Below are 19457 nucleotides of genomic sequence, written 5' to 3' on the forward strand. Positions count from 1 at the left end.
TTACTGTGTGTCTTTACGAAGATTGTTGATCCTGTGCTACCCCCACTCTATGATATCTCCCTTACGTGGTCTGCTAAGGCCTTCTTTTTATGCTGTTAATTTGCTTACCTATAATAGAGTTTTTGTTTTCTTCTCCTTTCAAACACTTTGTTCTCAGAGAACAGGTACTAGTCTGTGATCTGTTAGGAACTGGTCCCCCCACCCCCCAGCAGGAGGTGAATGGCTGGGTGAGCCAAGCCCTAAAGCTTCATCTGTATTTACAAGCCCTGTAATGCCCTTGAATCATTCTGAAACCATCTCCCCTTCAGTCTGTGAAAAAATTGTCTTCCATGAAACCAGTCCCTGTTGCCAAATAGGTTGGGAAACACTCTTACCAAACCTTTTTTCTTCTTCTTCTTTTTTTTTTTTTTTTTTTGGTACTGGGGATCGAACTCAGGTCCTTGCACTTGTGAGGCAGGCACTGGAACCACTGAACTAAATCCCTGCCCCACTTAACCTTATATTTATAGACCTTTTTTATTTTTTGGAAACAGGGTCTTGCTTAAATTGCCCAGGCTGGCCTGGAGCTTGAGATCTTCTTGCCCCAGCCTCCTGAGTAGCTGGCATTACAAGAGTCTGTCACTATGCCTCGCTTCTTCATTTGAAAAAAAAATTTTTTTTCATTCCTCTTTGGTCTTGTTTTAAACCGTAATTTCTTACAGCACTCAAACCTTATGAGAGAGAAAATTTTATTTAGGTTTGCACTGTTTCTTTTTTGCTATTATGTAAAATTGCTTCCAGACATTTAGAATATAAATATTAAGCATAATTTTTAGATTTTTAAGTTTTATATGCTGAAATAGCCTAATTATACATAAAGATATTTTCAGGAGACTTTTTGTTTAGGAAATAAAAGATTTTATTTATTTATTAAAAGAAGTGTTTAATAGTGCAAAGCTAATTCTTTTTTTCTAATATTTTGCAAAGTAATGACTCATGGGATTTAAGCTTTAGAATATAAAATTTTTATTTTCTGTAATTTGAAAATGAATTCTTGATTTTTGGGAAGAAGCTTGGCCAGTAAATTGTGGTTATCAACATTTTTTCATAATATTTTCAAATTAAGCTTCTTTTGTTCTTTTTCTTTTGTTTATCATATTATGAAATTATTAGGTTAAAATATTATCAGTTTTTAAAAAAGCAATATAGAGAAACTAGAGTCATTTATAGCTAAATGGATACATATTGAGACCATACTTTTTTTTTTTTTTAAATTCAAAAAAAGTTTTATTCTCCAAGACTGTGGAGCACAGGCAATGTTTAACAGTCTGTGATTCCACATTTATACGCGGTCTATAAAGAGCTTCGGCCAGAGGCCATACTCTTTAAGTGAAATAAATAGGACACACATGTGTAAATACATGTGCGAGAAACTGAAAGTGTAAATAAGGATTAAAATGATTAAAATGAATAATTGATAATTTGAAATAGGAAAAGCTCCAAAGATGCAGTGGTGGTGGGAGGGGAAGGGGAAAGGGAAGAAGGGAAAGGAAAAATTATGAGAAAAGGAAAAAAAATGGAAACGAAATCTATGTAAATAGGGAAGGGCGCACAGGTAATGGGGGAAAAATAAGAACCAAGATATATCATGTACAGGTACAAGCACCCAATGATAAATGTAAACGTATTGTATACCTAAAATGTACCAATAAAAGAATTTTTTTAAAAAGCTGAAAAAAAATAAAGTAATATAATTGAGAAATGTCTTATTCTATGGGATGAGTGATAAACCCTCATTTCTGATGAAAAGCAGAGTTTGCATACATGCAACTTCAGGATCATATATATATATATATATATATATATATATATATATATATGCTTTTTTTTTTTTTTTTTGGTACCGGGGAACGAACTCAGGATCTTGTACTTTCAAGGCAGGCGCAGTGCCACTGAGCTAAATCCCCAGCCCGGGGATCTTATACTTTAATTGCCCTTCTAATAGGCAGTAAATTAATTTTCTGATTTTTGTTTGTTGGTTGGTTTTGGTACGGGGGGTTGAACTCAGGACCTTGGGCTTGCGAGGTAGGTGGGGTGCCACTGAGCTAAATCCCCGGCCCAGTTTTCTGATTTATTTATTTATTTATTTTTTGGTACCTGGGATCAAACTCAGGACCTTGCCCTTGTGAGGTAAGCAGCAGAACCACTGAGCTAAATCCCTGGCCCTGATTTTTTATATACTTGAATATTTGATCACATTTTCAGAGTAAAAATTTTTGACTATTAGAAATCCAAGGTAAGAATAAAGTTTTAGGAGTTTCATCACACAAATTAATAGTTTCATTACATTTACTGATTTGTCATTTAACCCTGTGAAGAGTTAGGCCAACTATGAAATTGGGAGACCTATAGCCTACATAAGTCTGTTGTTCTCCCATACAGATCTGATAATTTGGTAGACAAATGTAGAACTCATGGAGAGGTATTACACTATGGATTACTACAGGAAAGGGTATAGATTAAAATCAGCCAATGGAAGATTCATATAGGGCGGAGGTTACAGAAATACCAAACATAGGGATTCTGTGGTGTTCTCCCTATGGACACATTACTTTCCCAATTTCATATGTGGCAGTAGCCCTGGAGTATTGTCAACCAGGAAAGCTCACTAGAGCTTTGGTATTCATTGTTTTAGGGCCCCCATATGTAAGCATAACTGATCTTAGTCAGAAGGCTCCATCCAGCCCCTCCAGGCATGACCCAGTGCTCCCTACCCTAATTCATATTGTTGATCTTCCTAGTATAGCAACTCTTTAAAGATTGGGTGAACCAAGGCCCCTAGGCAGGGAAAAAAAATTAAATGAAGACAGCTCTCTCAGTCATGACATTCCAAGGGTTTAGAGATCACCTCCCAGGAAGGGGCAAAAACCATAGTACACCTGTCTTTGGACAAGATTAAAATGTTACTTATACAAATCCTGAGTCATATTAAAATGAGGTAGTCCAGTACTAATTTTAACAATATTTGCCAGACCTCCTATATAAATAAAAATGCTTCTTAATAATCACTCTTAATGTAGAAGTAGTAACCTGAAGTTACTCTATATTTTTCTACAGGAATTTGTAATCTCTTGCATCTTTACTTTTCATTCAAAAGTAGAAGTTGCCAGGTGTGTGGCATATACCTTGTAATCCCAGCGCTTTGGGAGGCTAAGGCAGGAAGACAGAAAGTTAAAGCCTGGACAGCTTAGCAACTTAGTTGAGACCTTGTCTCAAAATAAAAAGGGCTGAGGATGTAGCTCAGTCCAAATTCCCAATTACCCCCCCCCAAATAAACAAAAGTTGTCTGTTTCACTTCTGGACATTTATCCCATGGATAAAATACACAATCAGAAAAACTATATTCTAAAATAATTATTACAGAAATAAATTGGAAGCAACATTGGTGTTTAATAATAAAGGAACAGTTAAGGATGCCATTATAAAATTAATATATTAAAATAATTGTGATAAGACTATGTAACAACAAAGAAAAAACGTGTCAATTAAAAGGATTATACCGAGGAGCCTAGATTCATATTATAACTTCATAAAATGTGTACTAACATGAGTTAGAATGAAAAATGGATCTTGCTTTCTTTTTTTTTTTTTGTACCGGGGATTGAACTCAGGACCTTGCACTTTTGAGGCAGGCACGGTGCCACTGAGCTAAATTCCCATCCCTCAATCTTGCCATTTAACATCTAGAGATTTATTCTGAGATAACCAGGTAAGAATACAAAGCTGTTTTTAAAAAGATGGGTATAGTGAAAACAATGAGTTCTTCTTTTCCTTAAATCTTATCACAATATTCTGCAGGAAAACTCTGAATGCACAGATAGATATATGCTTCATTCCTTATTCTTAAAGGTTAATAATAAGTGAAATTTTAGTATATTTCCCATACAATTCTATAAAAAGAAGGTATCACTTTAGTAATTAGAAGTGGATACTTTAAGAAATGAATGTTTTAAGAGTTTGTTACATAAAATATAAAAACTGTTGCTTTCAGTTTTTAAGGTCATTTTATCAAAATTATCAATTTATCGGAGAAGGAAAATTCTTTTTGTTAAGATAATAATCTAGTATTTCCTTTAAATATTTAGGTGGTTTCGCTTGTTGAAAGACTGTTTCTCAGCTGGGCATGGTGGTGCATCCCTGTCATCCCAGCACACTAGGAAGTTTAGGCAGGAGGATCAAAAATTTGATCCCAGCCTGGGCAACTTAGTCACTTGACACTATTTCAAAATAAAATTTTAAAAAGGGGCTTTTTGTCAGAAGGCTCACTGTGAGGAAGAGGCCCTGTTGATTTCATTGTGGCTGGGTCGAGATGGTGAAGCTGTTCATCAGAAACTTGCCCTGAGAGGGAGGCCATAGAGCAAAAGATCCACTTGTTCTTTGAGCAGTATGGACAGGTGCTGGAATGTGACATCATTAAGGACTACAGCTTTGTGCACATAGAAGACAAAACTGCAGCTGAGAATACAACCGGTGACTTGTACCACTAAAAGCTTCATGTAGTGATAATCAATGTGGAAGCCAACAAGAATAAGAGCAAAGTTTCAGCAAAGTTGGACATGGGCAATATCAGTCTCACCTGTACCAACAAAGAGCGTCGAGCCAAGTTTGAGGAATATGGTCTAGTCATCGAATGTGACATCATGAAAGATTATGCCTTTGTATACATGGAGCTGGCAGAGGATGCAGTGGAGGCCATCAGGGGCCTCGATAACACCTGAGTTTCAAGGCAAACAAATGTATGTGCAGTTTTTCACCAGCCAGCTTAGGACTGCACCTGGGACAGGAGACCAGAGTGGCTGCTATCTATGTGGGAAAGAGAGGCACTGGTTTAAAGAGTAACCAATAGATCATTTGGGCCACATGGCAGACTTGACCGAGCAACATAAGGAGCAGTATAGAGCAGTGTGTACACCTTACACCATAAGCTATGGGGATTCATTGTATTACAACAATGTGTACTGAATGCTGATGCCTGCTATAGGTGCTGCTGTACTGCCTGGTCCTATGAGACAGTGGCAGCTGTAGCTGCTTCTGTGTATAATTACATAGTACAGACCCTGTCTCAGCTACCACAAGTCCAGAACACAACTTCCACTGGTTTTTCAACTTAGGGGGAAAAAAAGGGCAAGGGATATAATTCAATGTGAAGGCCTTGGGTTTGATCCCTAGTACTGCAGAAAAAAAAGGTATGACCTTTAGGCAATTACTGTTCAGATTTATATTCAGTACATGTAACTTGCTATGTGTAGCTTTTGAAGAAGACAGTGATTATTAATGTTTATTCAACTGTTGAATGACACATATATATACATATACACATATACATGTGTATATATGAAATAAAAATCTCAGCATCTCATGGAAGTAAGTACCACTGTTATTTGTATTTTATAGATGGACAAACTGAGGCTTTGAAGAGATTACATCATTTGTAGTATCTAGTTTCCTGTTGAAGAGTACATTTTACACATCCCACCCCCCCAGCCCCATACTGGAGTTTAAACCATAAGTCTTTGCTCTGAGCTATAGCTCCAGCCCTTTTAGATCCCCAGGCCTTATTTTTTATTTTGAGACAGGCTCTTACTAATTTGCCTAGGCTGGACTTGAACTTGAGATCCTCTTGCCTCAGCATCCCATGGTGCTGGGATTACTGGCTAGAAGAGTACATTTTTAATTCTGTTACTTTCTGCTTCTGTGTTCATCACAACATCTGTTTATAGTAGTTTTTGTTTGTTTTTTTTTTGGTACCGGGGATCGAACTTGGGTCCTTGCGCTTGCGCAGCAGGCGGCAAAACCACTGAGCTAAATCCCCGGCCCTGTTTATAGTAGTTTTTGATTGGCTACACATTACAATGAACTGTGGAGTTTTGGAAATACACAAATGGTGAGGTCCCAGCCCAAACCCGTAGATTAAGAATCTCTGGGGTGGGACCTTTTATACAGTATTTTTTTAAATAACTAGACATGGAATTGTAATGCGTAACCAAGGCCAAGAACCATTATGTTGTACCTGACAACCAGTCCACTATAGTGGAATGTAATCTAGTATAAGATACAATAATAGAGCTCAAAGTAGCTTAGAAAAAACTTTGCATACATATTGTGATATTGTGATAGTTGTCTATATGTGAAAAACTGAAATCCTTGGACCAAACATTTTTTTTTTGGTACCGGGGATCGAACTTGGGACCTCGCACTTGTGAGGCAGGTGATGGAACCACTAGGCTAAATCCCCGGCCCTGGAGTAGAAAATTTTAAGGACATAATACTAGTATGTAGAACTGGATATATAGTAAGGATAGTGTTTGAAGCAAGAGAAGAGCATTAAAAGAGGCAGAAGAAATATGTATTTGGAGAGAATTGCATGATAGAGGATTACTTTGAGAAGGTCCAATTTAGAAAGAGCATTTTAAATTAAAATATTTATATATATATTTTTTCAGTACTGAGGACTGAATCTAGAGCCTTGCAGTGAGTTACATCTCTAATCCCTTATTTTTCAAACATGGCCTTGCTAACTTGTTCATGCTGGCCTTGAACATTGTGTGAGTGTGTGTGCATGCAAACATGTGCATAGAGTACTGGAGATTAAACCCAGGGCTGTGCACCAAGCTACATCCCAAGCCCTTTTTGGTTTTATTTTGTATTTTAAGACAGTCTCACAAAGTTGCCCAGGCTTGGCTTGAACTTGGGATCCTCCTGCCTCAACCTCCTTAGTAGCTAGGATCACAGGTGTGTGCTACTAAACTCAGCTTCTTGTCACTAGTTTTTATTTTAGTTGTTCTAATAGGTATATGGTAATATGGTATTAATTTTTTTTCTAGCAAGTTTTTTTTTTGTCAACATCAGATTCATTTATTTTATGTCTTTACAAAGTTAACTTCCTTTTTAGTGCCAGACTAACAGGACAAAATACATATAAAACACATAAAACAATTATACTAAATCAAGGTTTTTACACTTTTAGATACATTGGCCATGCTGGATTACAATAACTTTTTCCCTCTCTTTTTCTATTATCTGTCATATATTTTGCACTTTATATATTGGGTTTCTTATATAAGAGAAATCATGCCACATTTAAGCTTGTGTGTCTGATATATATCATTTAACATTGTGATCTCAAGGTACATCCATTTTCCTACAAATGACTCAGGTTTATCCATCTTTATGACACACAATAGTTTGTGCATGAATACCAATTTTTTTATTCATTCATGATGATGGGAATATAGGCTGCTTCCAATATTTAGCTGTTATGAATTATGTTCCTATAAATATGCATGTATCACTGTGATATGATGTCTTTAACACTTTTGGGAAGATACCTAGAAGGGATTGACTAGCTGGGTCAAATGGAATTTCTGTTTTTAGTTTTGTTGAGAAATCTCTACTAATTTCCATAGTGATTATACCAGTTTATAATCCTACCAGCAATGAAGAAAGGTTACTTTCCCCTGCAGCCTCTCCAGCATTTGTTATTGTTTGATTTCTTGAAGACAGCCATTCTTTCTGGAGTGAGATGGAATCTCATTGTTGTTTTAATTTGCATTTCTCAAATGGCCAATAGGGTTGATTGAACATTTCTTCATGTATTTAGTGGCCATTTGTACGTCTTTAACTGAGAAGTGTCTGTTCATTTCTACATCCATTTTTTAATTGAGTATTTAAACTTGAGAGCCTTTTTTTTTTTTTAAGTTCCTTGTGTATTCTAGATATTAGTCTTTTGTCCTTGGATTAGCTGGGAAAAATTTTTTTTCCAATCTGTAGGTTGTCTCTTTACTCTGTTGCTGGTTTTCTTTGCTATGCAGAAGCTTTTTAATTTAATATGATCCCATTTGTTGATTCTTGGTATTATTTCTTGTGCAACCAGGGTTCTGTTTAGAAAGGTTTTTCCTGCGCCTGTGTCTTCGAGAGTTTTGCCCATTTTGTCTTCCAGCAGATTGTTTCTGTTTTAATATTTGGATCTTTGATCCATTTTGATTTTAGTTTAGTGCATGGTGACAAAGATGATTCTAGGTTCAGAATTTGACAAGTAGATAGCCAGTTTTCCAGCATCATTTGTTAAAGAGGCTGTCTTTCTTCCAGTGAAAGTATTTGGCTCCTTTGTCAAAGATAAGGTAGCTGAGTGTGCTTGGAGTTTCTGGATTCTCTATTCTGTTCCATTGATCTGCATGACTGATTTTTTTTTTTTTTGCCAATACCATGCTATTTTTATAACCATAGCTTTATAGTATAACTTGAAGTCTGAGATCATGATGCCCCTGCCTTGCCCTTGTTGCTCGAATTGCTTTTGCTATTCTAGGGCTCTTCTGGTTTCATATGAATTTTAGGATTGCTTTCTCTAATTCAGTGAGCAGTGCTATTGGTATTTTAATTGGGATTACATTAAAGCTGTGTAACAGTTTTGGAAGTATGGGCATTTTGACTACATTGGTTCTGTTTATCCAGGAACAAGGGATGCCTTTTTCTGATGCCTTCTTCAGTATCCCTTTTCAGAGTAGTGTAGTTTTAGGCCAGGGATTTAGCTCAGTGGTTCCGCCTGCCTCGCAAGCTCAAGGACCAGAGTTCTATCCCCAGTACCAAAAAAAAAATCAGAGCAGTGTAGTTTTCATTGTAGATGTCATTCACTTCATTGATGATGTTAGTTCCTAAGTATTTAATTTTTCTTGATCCTATTGTAAAAGGTATTGTTTCTCTAATTTCTCTCCTGATGAGTTTATTATTGGTATACAAGAACACTATTGATTTTTAAACGTTGACTTTATATCCTGTTGTGCTATTAAATTCATTTTTTAATTTGGTTATTCTAGGAGTCTTTTGATAAAGTTTTTGGGGTCTTTGATGTAAAGGATCATGTCATCTCCAAATAATGATAATTTAACTTCATTTCCTATTCATATCCCTTTTATTTTTCTTGTCTAATTGCTCTGGCTTATGTTTTGAGAATTATATTGAACAGGAGTGACCATAGTGGATGTCCTTGTCTTGTTCCTGATTTTAGAGAGAAAGCTTTCTGTTTCTCTCCATTAAGTATGATGTTGGACATTAGTTTATCTCAAATGTCTTATCAGATTGAAATAAAACACCTTTTCAAGTTTTCTTGAGTTTTTTTTTTTAATCATGAATAATGGTTAGATCTTGTGAAACACCTTCCCTGAGTCTATTGAGATGACCATGTGACTTGTGCTTGCTTCTGTTTATGTGGTATATTACATTTATGTTGAACTATCCCTACATCCCTAGAATGAATCCTGTTTGATCATGATGTATGATCTTTTTGATGATTTGCTCTATCTAGTCTCTTTGCCAGTATCTTATTGAAGATTTTTGCATCTATGTTCATTACAAGATTGGCTGGCCTGTAGTTTTCTCTCTCTCTGTCTCTCTTTCTCCTCTCTCTATTTTTTATTGGGGGTGTCCTTTTCTGGATTTGGAATCAGGTTAATGCTTGCTTCTAGGAATGATTTTGGGAGTACTGCTTCCCTTTCATTTTCACTAAAATGTTTTAGGAGTATTGCCATTAGATCTCTAAAGTTCTTGTAGAATTTAGTAGTGAATCCATTGGAACCTGGGCTTTTCATAGTTATTTTTTCTTCTTCAATTTCATTGACTGATACAGGATTATTCAGGATTTTTATATCTTCTTGGTTAAGCTTTGGTAGTTCATATGTATGTAGTAATCTATCAATTTCTTCTGAATTTTCTGTTTTGTTAGAGTACAGGTTCTCAAAGTAGTTACCAATGATCTGGATTTCAGCAGAATCTGTTTTGATTTCACCTTTTTCATTTTAAATTGCATGAATTTGGATCATTTCATTCCTTTATTTGGTAAGATTGTCTAAGAATTTGTCTATTTTGTTCTTTTAAAGAACCATCTCTTTGAGTCATTGATTCTTTGTATTTTTTTAGTCTCTATTTTATTAATTTCTACTCTGATCTTTATAATTCCTTTCCTTGTACTAGCCTTGTATTGTTGTTTTCTTTCTTTCTTTCTTTCTTTCTTTCTTTCTTTCTTTCTTTCTTTCTTTCTTTCTTTCTTTCTTTCTTTCTTTCTTTCTTTCTTTCTTTTTTTTGGCCAGGACCTTAAGGGTGTATCATCAGGTTATTTGCACTCACTCTTTTTCTGATGTGTGTATTCACTGCTATAACCTTCCCTCTTTGGACTGCTTTTATTGTGTCCCATAGGTTCCAGTATGTCATATTGGAATTATTGTTTGATTGTAGGAATTGTCTAAATTTTTCCTTAATTTCATCTGTGACCCATTAATTATTTAAGAGTATTGTTTAATTGCCACATGTTTGCATAGTTTCTGTGGTTTCTTTTGCATTTACTTAAGCATGTGTTTAGGCTGTGATCCATTTTAAGAAAGTCACATGTGCTGCTGAGAAGAATGTGTATTCTGTTATTGGATAGAATACTCTGTAAGTCCATTTGTTTGAAGGTTTGGTTCAACTCTGATATTTCTTTGTTGCTTTTGGGGGGATCTGGTTGATCTATTTGTGACAGTGGGTTATTGAGGTCCCCATTTATAATTGTATTGGTGTTTATCTGATTTTTCATGTCTATTAGTATATGTTTTAGGAAGTTGGGCATGCCAAAATTTGGTGGCTATATACTTGTAATTGATATCTCTTCCTGTTGAATTGTTCCCTCGACTAGTATGTTTGTTTGTTTGTTTGTTGAGTACTGGGGATCGAACTCAGGATCTTGCACTTGCCAGGCAGACATGGTGCCACTGAGCTACATCCCAGGCCCTTCCCTTAACCAATATGTGTTGACCTTTTGTTTCTTCTGCTCAGTTTTGATTTGAAATCCACTTTGTCTGAAATTGGGATAGTTATGGTACTTCTGCTTTTTTTTCCAGGTTCCTTTTGCATGGAGTATTGTTTTCTATCCTTTGATTTTTAATCTGTGAATTTCTTTTTGAATTAAATATATTTCTTGTATACTGCAATAAATTCATTGGCTTTTGCCTCTTGACCTATTCTGCCAGTCTGTGTTTTTGTTTGTTTTTGTTTTTTCTGGTACCAGGGATCAAGCTCAGGACCTTCTGCTTACGTGGCAGTGCAGTGCCACTGAGTTAAATCCTCAGCCCAGTCTGTGCACTCCCCCCTTTTGCTTAGCTGCCCATCCCTCCAGGTATATTCTTTTTTTTTGGTACTGGGGATTGAACTTGGGTCCTTGTGCTTGCGCAGCAAGCAAAACAACTGAGCTAATTCCCCGGCCCTGTATATTCTTTTTGACTTACTGGCATTTTTGGCTTCATTGTCTCTTTCTAGGATATCTTTGAGAATTTTTTGTAATGTTGGTTTTTGGTCATAAGTTTCTTGAGGTGCTCCTTGTCGTGGAAATACCTTATTTCTCCATCAAATTTTTTTTTTCTCTCTTTGAAGGAAAGTTTTGCAAGATATAAAACTCAAGGTTGGAAGTTATTTGTTTGGGCTTGAAACATTTCAAGTCCTGCTGGCCTTTAATGGGTTTACCTTCCTGTGTGATGTGTTGTCTTTCTCTCTTTTTTTTTTTTTGGTACTGGGGATCGAACTTGGGGCCTTGTGCTTTTGAGGCAGGTGGCAGAACCACTGAGCTAAATCTCTGGCCCCTATTGTCTTTCTCTTAACAGCTTTTGTCCTCGTGATGGCCTTCTGGTGCTTTAATACAGTGTGACCTAGAGAGGTTCTCTTTTGGTTTGACTATTTCGGGTTCTATATGCCTCATTTATCTGTATGTTTTATTTCATTCCTTGTATTTGAGAAATTTTCTGTCACTATGTGAACAAGTTTATCATGCCATTTGTATTGTCTTAATTTTTTTTTTAGTTTTTCCAGTTACTCTTCAATTAGTCTTCTTTGCATCATTTAGCAGTTTTTGGGTCCAGTTTTCATGTTCTCTGGTTGCTTTTAAGGTGTCTTTGAGTAGTTGGTCTTTGAAGGAATCATTGTCTTCTAGTTCTGAAATTTTGTCCTCACATTGGTTGCTTCTGCTGCCCATACTTTCAACATAATTTTAAATCTCCTGGATTTCTGATTGAAACTTTTCATGGACTGTAATTCTTGATAAACAGGTCATTCATGTTTTGTATCATTTTATTTAGCTCATCTAGCTTTCTGTTCATGTTTTCTGAAAGCTCCTAGATCATTTTGGTTATTACTTCCATTATCTGTTTAGTTATATGTTTTATGATCCCCCTGAGTACCTCGTTGATCTGTTTTCTAACCTGTGTTATCCTTTCAGGTAATTCAGGGGTGTGGCTTATGCTATTCTCCCTTTTAATGACCCCCAGATTGGTTTGGGGGGAATTGGGAGTTTTAGGAGGCATTTTGTTGTCTTGACTTCTTTGCTTTCTGTTGCTTTTCTTTTTTCTTTTTGTTCTGACATTTGTGGATACTAATAAAGTGTTTGTTGCTAGCATACAGATCTCTTTAAATAGTTGTTTTTTGGTGATGTACTTTGAGTGTTGCTAACTATAGTCCTTTGCCTCAACCTGAAGATCTGAAAACTTTCATTAATTTGGGAGGGGAGATGCAGTGTATTTGGCCAAACACCAAGTTCTCTGGGAATGTACTCTCATATTGTTAATATCACAAAGGTATTCTGAGTGTTGGTTTACAGAGAAATAGCAACAGTTATGTGACCCTGGTAAAGTCAAGCAAATCAGCTACAGTAGTATTGTCCAAGACAAATTGGCTGTTAACATACCATAAGAACCAATTATGTACCATCCTTAACCCTAGAGGAGAAACCCACAATTATGGTGTAAACATTAAGACAATCCAGGTATTGGTTTACAGCTAATATGTACTAAATGTGACAGCTGTATCTCGACTAATGGTAGAAAATAATGTGAAAGTAATTTTACAGAGTTAACTATTGAAAGATTAATAAAACTTTGTGATTATAGTATTAAAAATAAAGGGTTTGGGAGTGGGGGAATGCAAGAGGAAAAATTTAAAACCTTAAACTCTTATAATATGAGAAAGGAAAGAGAGGTGGTACAAAGGATCCTGTTGAGATTAGAATGATGTTTATAGAATTAGGTAAAAGAGAAACAAACTGATGAGAAATAGAAGATAAAAGGGGAGAATAAAAAAGAAATTATAGGAAGATAAAAAGAGGAGAAAAAATTAAAGAGAAAAATAAAAGGCAAGAAGAGGAATAAGTGAAGGGGGAAAAGTAAGGAAAAAAGATAGGAAGAAAGGAAAAAACAAAGAAAATTCCCCAAGCATGAATAAATTGGTGAACATGAAAGGAGGATAGGAAAGAAGAAAAAGTAAAACCAAACCAAACCCAAACAAAAGAAATTTTCTCTCTGATTTTGAAAGTGTGGTTTTCTTCTGGGATCTACAATTTTTGGACAGTGTCCAAGTCAAGAGATGTCTCTGCTAAAGCTGGTAGATAAAGAAGCAGTCGTCCCCTAGATCATCTGCATGCAGGTACCAGCAAGTGGTAGGGTAAGGGTGAGGGTACCAATGGCATTACTTTCAAATCCAGAGCATCTCAGGCTGAGCCTGGCCTTTGGCCATGGGGGCCATGGGAGTTATGGGGCTTCTTGCTCTGGCTATGAGGGCCCTTTGTTCTTTAGCTGAAACACCTCAGGGCATCTCTTTCTAGCCCAGTCCCTTGACTGTGGCTATCTCTCACCCAGTCACTGTGAAAATGTAACTCTGGGAGCACTGAAGTAAAGCCATCCTGGGGCAGCTCTGAGTTCTGGGTTTGAACAGTCGACCCTTACCTGGAGTAGCATCCGACGAAGTACCCTCTCCAGGGATATGGTGGGGGCTTGATCTGGAGTCACTCATGAGCTGTTATCTTTCAGAGGGCTCACATGGGAGCAGATCATAGCACCCACCAGTCTGTTCCACCACTGCGTTTCTCCCTGAAGCCCACTGGAGTCCCCAGCTTTCACTTTGTACATTTGGTTTCTTTTTCCCACAGGCCATGAAACGAGGAGCCAGGGAGAAACTGTAGTGTGTCTTTTCAGTTTCCCCGTAGGTTTTAATTTTCCTGTCAGATCCTTCCTACTTCTTGGGGATCTACTTCTCTTTTTTTCTTCTCCAAATTGTTATTTTCCAGTGTCTGGATTCTTAATCTTGGAGAGGTTGAGTTGTTGTTGCTTACTTTTCTGCTATTTTCCTGGAAGTCTCACCTATGATGGTATTAATTTTTATTTGACATGGTTTTAGGGTTACATTTCCTTCCTCAATAATTATGTGAAACATCTTATGATACACTTAGAGGTCATATGTATATCTTCTTGATGTGGTTTTAGGTTTGCGTTTCCTTCCTCACTGCTTATGTGGAACATCTTACCATGTACTTATTGATCATATGTATATCTTCTTGGATAAATGTATATTCACATCCTTTGCCTATTTTTTAATGAGGTTATCCTTTCATGGTTAATTTTTTTTTTTGGGAACCAGGGATCAAACTGGGGTCCTTGTGCAGCAGGTGGTGAAACCACTGAACTAAATCCCCTGCCCTCACGGTTGAGTTTTAACAGTTTTTTTGGTGTCCTAGGTACTGTTCCCTTGTCAAATACACTATTTACAAATATTTTCTCATAGTCTCTCTGTTGGTCATTTGTCCTTTTGTTACTGGGTACTCACCTTCTAAAAATGGCTCACTGAATAAACGTTACTGTGTTTTGGGTTGTTCGCCTCTTGGTTTCCAGGTTCTTGGATTGAACAAATAATTGAATGAAACAAGCAAATAAATAAACCCAGTGACAAAGTTTACTTGAAAAAGTAAAAATGAAGAGCGAGGAAGAAAGGCTCTGCAGAGTGAGCTTGGGCTGAGTAAAAGAGGAAAAAGCAAGATAAAAGTACACCCTGGAGGGCACAGGAAGGCTATTGTGAAGAAAGCCATGATAGTGAGCTCTTTATGGTGTCTGTGTTCTTTGAGTCTAAATCTTGAGGGAACCTGCAAGAACTTCTATATATGGGCCCTGAGAGGCAGTGCTGGAATCTTATGCCTCTCTTCCCAGCCAGTCTAAGTCGAGCCTTGTCTCCTATCTCACTTTGTCATTGGATGTGGTCCAAAGAAGACCTCAAAAAAGAGATGGGAATTTTGACTTGGCCCTGGGAATGTTCTTAACATTGTCACAGAAGAACATTTCAGGACAAGGTCAGTACTAGGCATAGGCTGATTGATTAGGGAGAGTTAGAAAGCAAGAGAAAATAGGAAAGGGACTTCAATTTTTTTTGTCAGGCGAGATTGGACCTACGCCTTTTGCACTGAGCTACATCCCCAGCCCTTGTTTTATTTTTCATTTTGAAATAAAGTCTCTCTAAGTTGCTCATGTTGTGCTTGAATTTACCACCCCCTGCCTTAGCCTTCTGGAATTATAGGTGGTGACACCCTGTGGGGACTTCACTTTAAGGAGCCCAAGGGGCACAGCTCTGATGAAGAGAAATCAGACTGGCATGTCAACAAAGGAGAAAGGAGCAGCTTTAAAGGAGTTGTGGTAACTGGGGTCTTGATCATTATCCCAGTTTCAATTTGGCAAATGGCTCTGGAGAGGTCCTTATCACTTAATCCCTTCTTCATGAGATAATTGTTTCTGCTTGGGAAAGTCTTGATTTTGAGCAAGCCTCTGCTGGAATTGAGGGTGATCTCAGAGGTTTAGGGAAATGACTGGAGATTACTGGGTACTTACTAGTAGTTGGATTGCCCTGTAAATCTCTTATGTTGATGTCCTCAGTCTTGAAAGAGGATGAAATAGATTAGGTAAATTAAGCAATATTGTATTGCTAGCTTTTAGACACTCCCTAAATGCTTACCACGCTCTCTATACAGATCTGAGCAAGAATTTGACCCAAAGTTTTAAGGAAATAGGAGACAGATACAAAATGAAGGCCAAACTTTGCTTTGCATTTAGTTACCTATTGGGCATCTGTAGGTGCCATTAAAGAGACTCTTTAGCAGAAGCAGTTTTGAAGTTCCAGACTGGCTCAGAAGAAAACACAAGTCATGCCTTTTTAAAAAATACACTGGGGATTGAACTCAGGGCTATAGACTGAGCTACATCTCCAGCCCTTTTGTTTTTATTTTTATTTTTTTATTTTGAGAGAGGGTCTTGCTAAGTTGCCTAGGCTGGACTTGAAGTGATGATTTTTCTGCCTCAGCCTCCAGTGCTGGGATTGCAGACATTACCTCACCCAGCTATAGCATGCTTTTAATGAGTTGCAGGTTAAAGGCCCCGGAATTTGTCTTCTGTCCTTATGGTCTTTGACTATCTTACTTTAAAGTTTAAAAGTTTTTAAACAGTACAGTTGATCAACATTTATCCTTTGTCATTTGTTTTTTATGTCTTGAAATCATTTTTTTCCAGATCATTTTATTAGTACATGTTTATAGCCATAATGTTTACGTTTCTCGTAGGAAATTGGTACATGTACATGATACACCTTAGTAACTTTTTTCATCTCCTTTCCCTTCCTTCCCTCCTCCATCCATCTCTCGACCCCCCCCCCCACTTTGGAGTTGGCATATGTACGTAACGCATTTTAATTTCTTTTTCATCCCTTTTCCCTTTCTTCCCCACCATTCTCCCTCCATCTCTTGATCCCTTTACCCCTTTGAGAAAGGTCATGAAGATTTACTCCTGTTCCTTAATAGTTTAATTTTAGAATTAATTAGAATTAATTTATATATATAGTGTGAAGAAATTTCCTTCTTTTGTATGTATAGTTTATCTTTGACTGTCTTGTACTACTAAATGCAATAATACAACATGTAGTTTTTGTGACTGACATTTTAATGTTTGTGAGATTTCACCTATTTTGTGGAGTAAGTTCATTCGCACTACTATGTAATCATTGCATGCATTTACAAAAATTATTCATGTATTCTACAGTCCACGATGGTTGTTTATATTAAAAGTGTATTTTCCTATGTTGGCTTCATATTAGTCTTTTATACATGTCTTAGAAAAAACATTTCATGTTTACTTATGGTGTTGATAGCTGTTACAGAGATACACTTGATATGGGACATGTTCTTCTAATGTTCCAGAGCAAAATAATCAAAAGTAGAAACACAACTGGCAGAAATGACTGATCTTTGAAGCTTTTGCTTGGTTTAAGTATAGGCCATGTCTGTTCATATTTCATAGGCCAAAACATCATAAAACTACTGTAGGTCTATGAGACAGGAAGTTACCCTCTTTTTCAGTGACATTGGAAGTCACATGGCCATGAATAGGGGTGAATAATCCTTTCTCAGGAAAGGAGAAGTACATACTCTGCAACAGTATTGAATTTTTCCACTTTATTTGTGAGGTGGCTTTTTGAATTTCTTATTTCCTGTTATCTTGACTTTTGATTATTTCCAGTATTTTGTTTTTCCTTTTCCCTTTTTCTTTTACTTAGTAAGCTCTGAGTATAATCCCTTGTTGGTTATATGTATCACAGATATTTTCTCCAAATAATGTCTTATGTTAAATAAAATCCTAATACCTAGTTTATCTGCATCTTTCCTTTATAGTTGTACTTCTTGTTTTATTACTCTTCCTACTCCAGAACTATGAAGCAGCTCACTTCTTTACATTATCTTCTAGAATCCTTATTGTTTTGGCTTTACATTTCAGTCTATAGTCAATCTAGAACTGATGTTTTGTTGACATTTTAACATACCCCTGCAAGTCTAAAAAGAATTGAAATGGTCTCTAAGACCAAACTAACTTCATTTTTAGAGAAACATGTTGATATTGAATTGAACAAAAGTAGAAAATATGTTTTTATATTTTTAGTCTTGTTTTTTTTTACCGGTACTGGGGATCAAACTCAGGACCTTGTGCTTGTGAGGCCAGCACAGCACCATGGAGCTAAATCCCTTGCCCTATATTTATACTCTTATTTTAGCAGATTGCTAAAAACCATGTTGGGCATAATTTAATTTTTACTGTATTTAAAATTACAAAAATTTACCTTTCTATAGCTGCAGGTAGAAAGTGAGCTACAAAGGTTGGCCTTTAATTATCAAGCTACAAAACCTGATAGTACGTACATTTCAGAAATTAATAGAAAGACCTATGCTTCAAGTGAGACCTTCATCTTAATCTTTTGGAGAGTTTATATTCATCTTCCATTATTACTCAGTTCTTTCTTTCCTTTTGTGCTAAGGTGTTTCTAATACATTTCTGGTGAATATACAAGGGGAGTAATTTCTGGATGCTTAATTGTTTAAATAATTATAATTCTATGGAAACACATTGGTGGTTTTTCTTCAGCAGTCTGAACTAGTTCTCTCCAGAATGTTTACTTACACCTAAGCATGTTGTAGCACTATTTCCCTTCTAATATTTGTAAGAGTGGTTGGATATTAAGTTTTATTATCCAGTGGACCAAAATACTTGTTCTTAAAAATTGATCAAGCTGAACAAATAGTGCCATTAGAAATAGGTTTGTTTTGACCTTGTATTCCATATTTTTTATTATTATATCTGACATCTTTTAGTATTGACAGTTCAGATTTGGAATTAGGTCAAACTTCTTACCTGAAAGAGTGAATTATTTAAATTGTAGTTAAGAAATAGTATACATTAAATGATAAGAAATATATATAGGGCTAGGGATGTAGCTCAGTGGTGCTGTGCTTGCCTGGCAAGCACAAGGTCTTGCATTCAATCCCCGGTATGGGGTGGGGTGGGGGGAGTAATAAAAATGTATTAAGATTAATAGATGAAAACTCAACGATTATAATTTGATCAGCATAGAAATAAACTGTAAGCCAGGCTTGGTGGCACAGGCCTGTAATCCCAGCCCTCTGGAAGGTTGAGGCAGGAAGATCTCAAGTTTGAGCCCAACTGGAACAATTTAGTAATTTAGACTTTGTCTCAAAATAGAGAAGGTTGGGGATATAGCTCAGTGGAAAGGCCCTGGATTCAATCCTCAGTACTGAAAAAAAAAGTCTGAGTTCTGTATTAAGAAGTACATAGAAAAATGAAAAGTTGGGCTGGGGATTTAGCTCAGTGGCACCATGCCTGCCATGCAAGCGCAAGGTCCCGAGTTCGATCTCCAGTACAAAGAAAGAGAAAAAAAGAAAAAGATTCTTAGAACTACACAAATATTTTGTATGTAAATACATATTATAAAAACAATGTCAGAATGCAACCACCTAAATACAGGTCAGTATTGCAAATATAACATCTTAAAGTACTGGATTTGGTCAAAAATTGTAAGGTTAATCTCCTTTATCTGTTATGACACTTAAAAAAAAACTGAATCATGTGGATATGCTGTAATTTTTCTTTACAGTTCACTGCTACCCTTTACATTTTGTTATCCTCAAGGACTTCCCCTTAAATGTCTTCATACTAAAATAAAGTAATAATATTAGCTTTGAATATTTTTTGTATTAACTAAAAGCCATTATCTTAGACTTTTTATTAACTGGGCATTGATTTTGCTTTTCA

At 36.4% G+C, this 19457-nt stretch overlaps 1 protein-coding gene and 1 pseudogene across 7 annotated transcripts in view; both read left to right on the forward strand.

Moving 5' to 3' along the window:
* Positions 1-19457, forward strand: part of Ptbp3 (polypyrimidine tract binding protein 3) — a 119790-nt gene that overhangs the window by 24593 nt on the left and 75740 nt on the right. The window lies entirely within an intron of this gene.
* LOC147826124 (RNA-binding protein 4 pseudogene) lies at positions 1869-19449 on the forward strand (annotated as a pseudogene). Its single transcript, XR_015439884.1, has one exon. The product of XR_015439884.1 is annotated as an RNA-binding protein 4 pseudogene (transcript).

The sequence above is a fragment of the Heterocephalus glaber genome, unplaced genomic scaffold (assembly GCF_053883595.1).
Source record: "Heterocephalus glaber isolate CG9 unplaced genomic scaffold, H.glaber_assembly_v1.0 deba00001479, whole genome shotgun sequence".
In the NCBI taxonomy this organism is placed as follows: Eukaryota; Metazoa; Chordata; class Mammalia; order Rodentia; family Bathyergidae; genus Heterocephalus; species Heterocephalus glaber.